Source organism: Poecilia latipinna, unplaced genomic scaffold (assembly GCF_001443285.1).
Source record: "Poecilia latipinna isolate Pla-1442-1.1 unplaced genomic scaffold, P_latipinna-1.0 Scaffold3760, whole genome shotgun sequence".
Taxonomy (NCBI): domain Eukaryota; kingdom Metazoa; phylum Chordata; class Actinopteri; order Cyprinodontiformes; family Poeciliidae; genus Poecilia; species Poecilia latipinna.
Genome location: NW_015116376.1, coordinates 22,885 through 33,653, shown reverse-complemented (window position 1 = coordinate 33,653; position 10,769 = coordinate 22,885). Strand labels below are relative to the sequence as shown.

General features: G+C 40.2%; 1 long non-coding RNA gene across 1 annotated transcript; it reads right to left on the bottom strand.

Annotated features, from left to right (window-relative positions):
• Positions 1-371: 371 nt before the first annotated feature.
• On the bottom strand, positions 372-10,534 carry LOC106941605 (uncharacterized). The gene is made up of 2 exons (XR_001423409.1): positions 10,377-10,534; positions 372-655 (listed from the first exon to the last, which is right to left on the bottom strand). It is a non-coding gene; the product is annotated as an uncharacterized LOC106941605 (long non-coding RNA).
• Positions 10,535-10,769: the final 235 nt, after the last annotated feature.

Below are 10,769 nucleotides of genomic sequence, written 5' to 3'. Positions count from 1 at the left end.
CTCATTTCTGTTAAACCAGCAGATGCAACTATTTATCTAATTTAAGGCAATTCTGATGGTGTACTTTGGCTAGCCACGAACAAATTAACAGATTTACTGGTTTCCTTTTGCCTATAAAACCCCCATTTTATGATTCAAAATATAACTCCAGGTTTATTTTAACAAGCTGGAAATATTATTATTATTAACTTTTACAATGAGATGTTTTGAGGATTAGCACATTGCTTTCGGTGCCAGCTAGTACTCCTCCTGCTGTTCGCACAAGTTTTTTTTTTTTTTTTTAGTTAAAATCTAACCTTTTACACTGGCCAGAGCCAGAACGGGATTTTATCTTTTAAGCAGCTGACCCAGCCTAAGTTTTTCTTTTTTTGTTTTACAATCTTTGAACACTGCTTAAATTGACCTGATGGATATGAATGTTTTGTCATGATCAGTCAGCCTCGACTGCCCAGCACTCCCACTTTAAATTCTTATCCAGAGATTAAATTACAAAGTCTCGCAGACACACCTCACGCTTCCTCTACCGTCTTGGCTCTGGTCCATCTCTGCCTCCAGCATGATTCAGGCCTCTCTGTATCCCGAAACTCCCCCAGATCATCCATGTTGCTCTTTTTCATGCTGCAGATATTTTAGCTGCCCCGGCAATCCTGTCAATCTTCAAAACAAAACATACTTAGCTAATCGTTTTTTTGTTTTTTTACAGTGCCTTGCAAAAGCATTCATATGTTATTAAATGCTTGGCCTGTTAACCCATTACGACCAGTAATTTTAATGTATTTTATTTGCTCCACTTAGCTTTTTATTACTCCACTGCAAAATGGAGTAAATATGGGACATGGCTTTATAATTGTTTTTAATACTAAAAGTCTGAAGTATGTTATTCATTCAAAGTTGGACACCTTTATTCTTGTACTCCTTAATAAAATCCAGTGCAACCAATTGTCCGAGTGGCGAGGAGAAAGCCGCTATTGAAAGACGGCCATTAAAAGTTTGATTTGCGGTTTTCACAGCAAACATGTGGAACAGACACTTTGGTCAGATGAGACACCAAATGCACTTTTTGAAATGAGTGTGGAAAGGCATGAGAGTCAACAAATACCCTATGTAATAATAATCAAAATAACTGAATCAGATTGGATATTTTCCATCCAATTTCATTAAATTTAAGCTAATTTGAAAAGAAGGCTCGACAAAAAGTTTAGCCTCTAAATGGGAAAAGAAAAAACAATCTGCACCATCTTGCATTGATCAGTCACATAAAATCAAATAAAATGCATTAAGGTTCGGGGTCACGTAAGAACTTGTGAAAAGGCTCACATGATACAACTAGTTTTGCAACTTTAAATGATAACCTGGAGTGTCTTCACTGAAATACAAGACTAAGAGAAAGGAAGAGACAGGAACAGGAGACCCCTCACTCTCTTCTATCAGTCTCCGCGACCCACTCATGTAGCCTTGCTCCTTCCTCTCAAATGACACTCTAATGGTTTAAATGGTACATTCCCCTTGAGATCTAGGGTGGACTGGGGCCAAGGTGAAGGGGCCAGCTGACAATTTATGAGTCAACTAAAGGTCACTGGTAAGCCTTGCTCTGCAATTAGGAAGCTTCTCTGAGCCGCAGTAAACAAAAATGCACTCACAGATACATAATTGTGCAGCATTTTTTCAAATGAATTCGTATGTCACACATGAAGTTTTTTTTTTTCTTTATTTATTTTTTTTTTTTCCAAAGGAGCACAAATCAGAAAGAAGAAAAAATATTCATCACTGCAATCTGCAGACTCCAGACAGGACTAGATAAAATGGTATCTCCTATGACAAGCTGTACTCCCACTGATTCTGTCACTGTTGTGCAGAGAGAGGAAAAAATGAAGCAGTGAATGTGTAGGAACCTTTTCTTTTAACTGTGCTGTGGAAAAACGTTCTCTCTCTGTGTGTGAAATTAAAAAGAGCCCAAGTGTACCTTCTCTATCTGCTACACGGAAAATTTGTAATTTGAGCGAGCAAATATTATTTCTCTGTGTCAGAGCTAATGTGTTACAGTTTGTTCAGAAGCTGTCTGTTCTCCTGCCTTGGAGCAGGGTTCATACTTCTGCACCTTGTACTGACGGCAGTAAGGCCCTGTTCATGCTGCTCCTAAAAGCACAAGAGGAGTTTTGATACTTTGGTATATTTCACACTAATTTTACCGTTTCATTGAAAAGAATACTACAAGTCAGACATGCGAGTACAAGACATGTGCCGATGTGGATTTGTCAGTAGGAGATGCATGGAGAGTCTCAGTCCAGAACTGTAGCAAAACCATTGTATGCATGAAACGGGTGTTTCATCCCAACCAACGTTGCAGCGACCTGTTGGTGTTATGAAGAACGCTACAGTGCATTGAAAAAAGAACTTATTCACATTTTGCAACATTACAACAGATTTCATTGTGAGCTGGAAGAAAACTTGGAAAACAATTTTTTTAAAAAAAAAAAAAAAAAAAAAAATCAATTTGAAAAGTGCAGCAAGCATTTGTATTCAACTCCCTTGGGTGTGATGCCCCAAAATAAAATCAGATTTTGGTTGGTACTTCTATTCCCAGTAAAATACTTTGTAGAATGAAGTTTGTTGTTCTAGCACTGAAAAAATGTTAAGGGATGTAACAAAAGGGTTGTAAATAAGATACACTTAAATTTCATGACATTGCGTCATTTGAATCATTTTTATATAAAGATGGCCTCTGCCTGGTACATATTGCTACTGTTTTTAACTCACCAAGCAGTTAACTCTGTATAAATAACATGCTAGTGCTAGCTGGGCAACCATGTTCATCATCTATTTTGATAGGACTCATTAATTTGTCTTGTTGTACATTTCAGTGCAGTTCCAGTTAATTGTTTGGACCTTGAAGAAACATTTTGGTTTGCTACAAATGCCATAAAGATAAAGGCTGTCAGGCAGCTTTGGTTGGATTTTGTCACAGTTAAATGTTTCAGATCATCGAACCAATTTAATACCAGACAAAGACAAGTGACAAAAGTTTCCATATACACAGGTTCTGCATTGTAAAGTTAAAGCAATGTCGTTTTTATGTGATTTTATACGGTGACGCAGCATTTCTGCTCCACATAACAGCCCAAGGTTGAGCTGTCCTAAAGCTGGCTCCTGTTTGTCAGTCTCTCTCCCTCAGGGCACTGGGTCTTCCCACACAGACAGCCAGCAGATACAGATGGACTCCACTTGATACATGGCAGCAAATATTTGCTTTTGCTATGAGAGACAAGCTCTGTGAGTCAGAAAATAGAGAACGACAGGAGAAAAATACACACACAAAGTTCCTTTGCGTCCCCTGTCTCTTGCTGACAGCTTCAGTGTCTGATTGTTTTATTTGCCACGCCAAAATGAAAAATGTCTGCTCAGTTGTTTCTGCAACAGCCAGATTCTCTTTGAACGTGTGCAGATCACACTTTGAACACATTAGCAGACGACACGCAGACGTGGCAATCTGCAAGGTTGCCTTGTGTTTAAGAAACACCAAAACACGCCGCCCTGAAAGGTTGGAAACACAACTGTCTGCATCGCCAAAAGCAAACATTGCTCGCGCATTATGTTGTGTTCGTACAGATGACGGTCTCTGTACAGACGCCCCGACGTTTTTCTGACCGAGAGACATTTGCTCACTCATACAAAGACACGCACAGCTCTGAGTTCCAAGCACTGGTCTCAAATCGAGACTAAATATAGGCGGTGAGGTAGGACCGTCGGTAGTTGTCAGATGAGGTCCCATTATGAGCCTCGGTCTGTGGGGCTCTTGTGTTCTTCCATAATGACCAGCCGCTGCACCTGTCTTTCTGCACATGAGTACTCAGGTCAGACTAAATATAGGAGTGCTCCCCCTCTTTGCCTCTCTTCTCTGTTGCCCCAAAGCTGCACCACTCTGCACAGCAGCTCCCGTTCCTCCCTCCCCCACCCCACCCTTCAGCTCCTTTCTGCTAAAGCTCCCGGTTGGAGCAAAGTAGGTGCAGGAGGTACCGCTGCCAACAGAGTCGCATCGGCTCTCATCTCGTCCCCTTTTATAGAAACATGATGACATTACAGTCGGGCAGGAATGACAAACGGGGACCAATTGGCATCAGGGAGGTGGCCATCAGACATTACCCAATTTGATTTTAGGACTGAAGTCTGTCTCTCATAAAACTATATTTAGAGCACAAAGTAAGGCTCGGTTAGTATCCAAGCAAAACAAAATATCATGAAGTATTTAAACTCTTTACTTTATAATCATTTAAAATGTTGGTTGTGTTCAATCTGTTCTGATGAAATTTGCATCACCCCATTAGACATGGCAACATTTGCTTTTCAAATTTTGCCATTTGAAGCCAAACAAATTGATATAAAAATGTTTTTAAGACACTTTCTGTCTTGTCGGCTTTTGGAGAAATTCTCGGATTGTTTTAGTAAATGATCTCGTCTTTACAAAACTTTATGAACTGGTTCTTCAAATCATAGTGACTGAAGGAAATCAATTATGAAAACAAGCAACAAAACAGATAAATACGAAATAATTTGATGTTTCACTCATGGCCATTTCTTCTTCCTTTGAGCAGAACTTTATGAGAACAGTTCGTTCACTAAAAACAAAATGTTTTTTTTTTTTCAAGGTACAAAAAAACCTTGATAACTTATTTTTTGTATAGATTCATGAAAAGCGGCCAAATAGCCAATTTCATAAATGGCTCAATTATTTGTTATCCTGTTGCGACTACAATCTTCAAGATGTCTGCAACAGATATCCAAACTAATGCAAAACATTTCCCTGCCAAGAACAGACAATGCACTTTGGTGGGACATGCAAGGGTATTTGTCCATCTTTACAAGCATTTAGCAAACACAAACACACTTGCGTAGTCCTCCACAAGATGACAGGAAATGCTGACTGGCCAGGTCTCGCAGCCTAATAAAACCCGTTTGCTCCACTTGGTATTAACAAAAATCTCAGTTTAGTTCAATACATTTCAGATACACATTGCCAAAGCTCATATTGTTTGTGTTTATGCAACTACTCTCTTACATCAGCACTGCATTTATTTCAGCTGCTTGTCTATCTCTAGGACATGATTTACTGCAATATAAAGTGCATCCTTCTGCCATAAACCGTCAGCACCTAAATCGCCTTAACGTAACCAGAACTGGTGCTTCAATTACAAAATCCTCATTCAGATGGAAACAAATAGCTTTTGGCTTTCTCTAATGGGCACTTTGATTACCTTTATGCTTGTAGCGATGAGCCATTAACTAAATACAGTTGATTAAGTGTGCATATACCACATGCTACTACCCAAATAGTTACTGCTGCAGTCCGACGTGTGTAAATGGCTTCACACTGCAGGCCAGCTTTTGATTAATACGTCGGGGCCAAACGGTCCAATAAATGCATGCAACACTGACCTTAAGGTGTTGCTGGCAGAACAAAGAATCGCTTTTATTGTTCCAACACTACCCAGAGAGGAAGACGTGTGCAAGCGCCAAGCTTCCAGCTACTTTACAGTCACCTGATTGACCCAAACGTGATGCATTAAGCGGCGAAAAGGTGTCGAAAACAAATGTACGCATGCCAAATAAACCACATACCAGACTGAGCGACAGCTTTATATCTGGAACCGTTTTACAATGAAGCACGAGTGTTGATCCCTGCAGCGCAAAGACACTCGAAAACAGATCCACGTAGATTGCCTCATTAGTATATTTATACTCTTTAAACATTTTTTATATATATATTTAGCAATATTATATTAATGTTGATGCATTTCATTGTAACTTAATGTGACAGACCAACACAAGGTGAAAGGAAGATAGCATGTTTGTTATTTTTCTTTTCTACAAATGCGTCATGCATTTGAATTTAGTCCTCATGCTACAAAACTTTGTATAACAAAGGAGAAACGAAACACGTTGACCTGATGAAAATCCTCTCCTGTCAACTGCAGGATGTTTTCCTTCTTCCATACATCATCTTGTCAACTCTGACCAGCTTCCTTATCCCTGCTGAAGAACATCCCCACAGCATTATACTGCCATGACTATGTTTCGCTATTGCAAAGTGTGTTTATGAAAATGCAGTTAGTTTTCTGCCACACACAGAGCAAATCTGTAGTTTGACCATCAAATAAAAACCATAGGCGTCAACGACGCAAGATAATTACGGGTGGATGGCATACCGCTTGAAACATTTAGAGAAACTCAGTCTAGCTTTCATTGTGCTGCATCCCCTAAATGCTTTTATTAGCTCCCTATGAGTTTGTGATAAGCAATCAATCTCCCAGTTTCATGCCATGTCTGGTGTTTGCACTCCTTCTGAAAGTCTAATAAAGGCTCAAGGTGATGATTTCCATTTTGGCCAACAGGAAAACAGCTCATCTGCTCCATGGGAATCTGTCCACAGCACCAGCAGCTGCATAAAGATTCAACAAGAGAAATTTTTCTGAATGTATCTTCCCTGCCCCCTCCAAATCTCAGAGTTTGTTTCAACTCTATTAAAGAAGGAACTTATCCTTTAAAGAATATTAATTCCCTGGAGCAAAGTGGGAATATTACTGTCAGTCATATTATGTTTTCCTTTTCCTTTCCATTCTGCGGCTGACAAAATGCCCAATACTGCAGGCAGTAAAAACATCTGCAGTGCCTGCACCCTGGAGGAGAACGACTTTCTGTGGTAATAAAAGATGAGATGGAGTGATTAGAGAAATGCCAGCGAGTTGCTGTGAGGGATTTTGGTTCACTCCTTTTCCTTACAAATGCCATTCATAGTAACTTTTGACTGTAGTGAATGCGTCCACTAGCCGAATCTTGGCAGAAACACTTATCTCCTTCTATTGAAAAAAAATGAAAAAAAAAAAAAAACTAAATGAAAAACTCCAATAATGTTTTTGTCAGATAGAAACATTACTGTCCTACATCTTCATTTCCAATTCTCAGGTTACCAGTGATGCAGGCAGCGTGTAATCAGAAATGGGCCAAAACATTCTGCTGATAAAATTGACTACACCACAGCGCACTCTGTGGCCTCCTCTCCCCCGTCTCTGTTACCCTGGAAACTGTTGTCCATGTAGGAAGGAGCAATTCTATTACAGCGACGATACGACCAGCCAGCAGATAGAACCATAAAACGTGACTTAGCGGTTAAGAAAGAACGAGGGGAAGCAAAGATGAAAACCGCAAGGGAAAGGAGCAAAAAAACAAAAAAACAAACAAGAGCAAGAGTTGAACAAAGATTAAAAGAAGAAAGGGCATTAGAGGTGGTGAGAGTGATCAAAAGAGGTGTGAGGAAACATAAAGACAACGTGCTGGAGATGGCGTCCAATCCTCTGATGTCCCCCAAGTCTCACAGAAATGTAAGGAAGTTTCAACATTTACTTAAGAACAAAACAGGGGAGAATCCTAATGTACACTTGGCACAGTTCGCAATAATAACCGCTATCAGAGCACGTCTGATTACAAATGGAAAGTGTGAGGAGACGGAGAATACGGAACGGGGCCAGAGGCAATAAGCTAGTTAAGCAAACTGCGTGATCTGGCCGCATCTTTCACGCATCTATTCACATCCCGTCAAAAGCCCCGTCTGTCTCTCAACCACCACAGTTACCCTCGACTCATAATGGATCTATTGAGTCACTCCATTTGTCTTCTACCACATGCCCAAAGCCAAATCCACTCTTTTTTTCTTTTCTTTTTTTTTTTTACACCCCCACACTGTCTCACACTATCTCCATCAAGGATAAATTACCACGCTCGTGGCGAGAGGCGGAGCCCAGTTGCTGCGTTGGTGGGTGTGTGGGGGTGTGTGCAGACGAGCCAGGGAAGGTCAGAGTGGACGGGGCCGGTAGGGAGACACAAGAGACGAACGAATGGTAGGGATCATATACTAATCAATGCTGAGCACACGACCTCTTTTAGTGGCCTTACACTTAACCAAGTCTTGTCCCTTTCACACTCCTGCTCTATGTGGAAGTGGTATCAGCTTTCGCTTCTTTAGCCAACGGTGAGGGAAAGGTCCCTCTCTGATGTGACATGGGACCAGAGAAACTTGTTGGTGTGTGTGACCCCGTCCAAGCCTGGGAATCATTGCGTAGGAATATCACATTACGGGCTGGCTTAGGCCCGGCTTACTTTGTTCTGGGGTAAACTACCCTAGCCCATAAAGAAGCCGCAGCCTATGGCTGTAATGCCCGACACGGGTCACATTACGCTGCCTAAATCCATTTCAGTGCTTTTTGTGTAATCAACTCCAAGTTGAACAATGGAAATACCAGCGGGTCAGTCCTAAGGCTTTAAAGTGTCTGGCCCTTAAAACTTGTTAGCGAATCTGGCCGTTAAAGACATTGTTTTTCTTGGGGGAATGTGATTCCAACGTGTCTTTTAAGAGTCGGGTCATAAACAGGGCTGAAAGAAAGACGGCTTTGAAATTACATCAAAGCTGGGCTCAGAAAACTGACAGCTACTATGTGTAAAAACTCAAACAACGTCTCGTCACATTATGTAGCGCTGATGTACGGTCCTTCTGTAAGTGTGTCACTTTGTTTTCCTGTTTACATGACATTCATTGTAAACTCTTTTTTTTTCTCCCTATTAAGAGTTTCTTTAGTAAAAAATAATCTGTGCGACATGAAAGCTGCTGATTTTGTGATATAAACCATTGCACTTCACTCTGCAGTAGATGAGTTTGTGTTTCACAGGTTCAAGGAGATTCAGATCAACACCAGCATATCGTAATGGATCTTCCTTCTCACCTGCCGCAATTTCCCACCAAGGTTAATGTAATTCAGCTGCAAAAAAACAAAAAAAAAACACCCTACAATAAAGCTTACAGAGAAACTTCCAGTAAAATGTGTATCTACATAAATATCTAAATAATTTGACGGTTTTCATCATTTCTTTATAGCTGTTTTTTTGTTTTTGTTTTTTTTTAAGTAGAATAAGCCAAAAGCAAATTTCAATGCAGCTTAAAAACAGGAATTGAATGCACTGGTTATTCATGCAATGTCAGGATTGTACATTCAAATATGCTTACTGATATTTAATTAATTTTCCTTAGCAAGATAAACCTTAATCCCACATTTTTTTAACGATGGTGACGAGATAAACTCGATCCATTGCATTGAAGTATAATTATTAACTGCCTGTAAAGGTGGGTAGATTTTATATGACTACTGTTTATCTTCACATAAACCAATTTGTTTCCTAATATTTCATAACACCATTGTCATGTTTGTCGTTTAAGATTGTTATTTATGTGCTTAACAGAAAGTATCCCTCTCGGACATCCAATTGCAAAGCGGAAAGAATTTTATTCCTGCAGAAGCTGCATTTCTGCCTTCAAGACCAAGAAGCTGTGAAGCAAAGGAAAACAACAGAGGACTGATGCTGCTGGATGTAAGCAGAGCACTGCATCAAACAACTGAAGTTTAATGTTTGTAATTTCCAAGGTGCAGCTATGAGAGGAGAGAGGGACACGTGGGAAAACAGGACAGATTTATTGCATACCGCATTCGTTTCCCACCTGGGAAGGTTCACCCTTTTTACAGAATTAAAGGAATTAATTTATTGTACAATCACTGCTGGAAAGACGCTAATATCTGCATGTCCCCTTTTCAACAACAACCCATTCATGGAGACGGATCACCGTGGATTTAGGAGCCTCTGTGGATAATCTCCCAGTTTAAGAAATGCATAAATTGCGATTGCTTTGAAAATGATTCAAAAGCAGAGCAACACACTTCTGTCTTAGTTTTAACTTTTTTGCTTGGTGGTAATTTAAGACAGCTGCAAGGCAGTTTGAAGTCGCAATGCTTTTTGTTCATTTCCTCATCTCATCCACACTCGGTGATGAATCCTGGTTTTCTCTTGTAGTAAAATGGAAAAGATTCAATTAAAGTTGAATGAGATCAAAAATTCCCCAAGAACCTCCCCACTACCCACACAAAACAATGCAAACTAGATGACAGAGAAAAGCATAGAAAGGAAAAGGCAACATTTAGAACGAGCCGTTCAAGCAAAAGGACACGGGGAGGGAAAATAAAGTATAATCTGCCTGGAAGTGAATCCAGACTTTTTACCTCTTGGTTTTTCCATCGCTCCTCGTTACTGAAAGTGCGAGCTGTGACTAAAAGGTGGAGAAAGTTTGAGGAGACAATTTTACTGCTGCACTCTTAATAATGGATACCTGCTTCTTCGCTCTCTCGCTGTCAGTTTGTATGATATATATTTTTTTCACAACTCTATCATAGTTGGTCTAACCTGAAAATAACTTCACTTCTGACTAGCAGCTCGTCCCACCTCAACTCGAGCAAAACTTCGCCGCTGGTTTCCCATATTAAATATCCAACCCGTCGCCTCACCTGTTGCTGCCCGTCTTCTACCCCCAAACCAGGTCATCTGTTCTAGCTGCTGCTTTCAGACCTCTTGGTGTTGCCACTGGGGCCACTGGGGAAAGTATTCATCTTGTGAAAATTGTGGGGTACAATTCCAGTTTCCTGCTGTCGTATTTCAATGTACCCCTGGGAAAAAAAAAAAAAAAATGCACCTAACCACAGGTTGCCTACCAATCTGCATATTGATGTACGATGCGTGCATGCCTGAGTGCATTAGAGACTCAGTCTATTTTACCACCTCATTTTCTACCATCTGCATCTCCATCAGACCAATGTTGTATTAATCTGACTCTTATGCAGATACTTCAAATCACTAAAGGCTGATCAAGAAAAGAATGTTGAATATTTTCAGATATTACG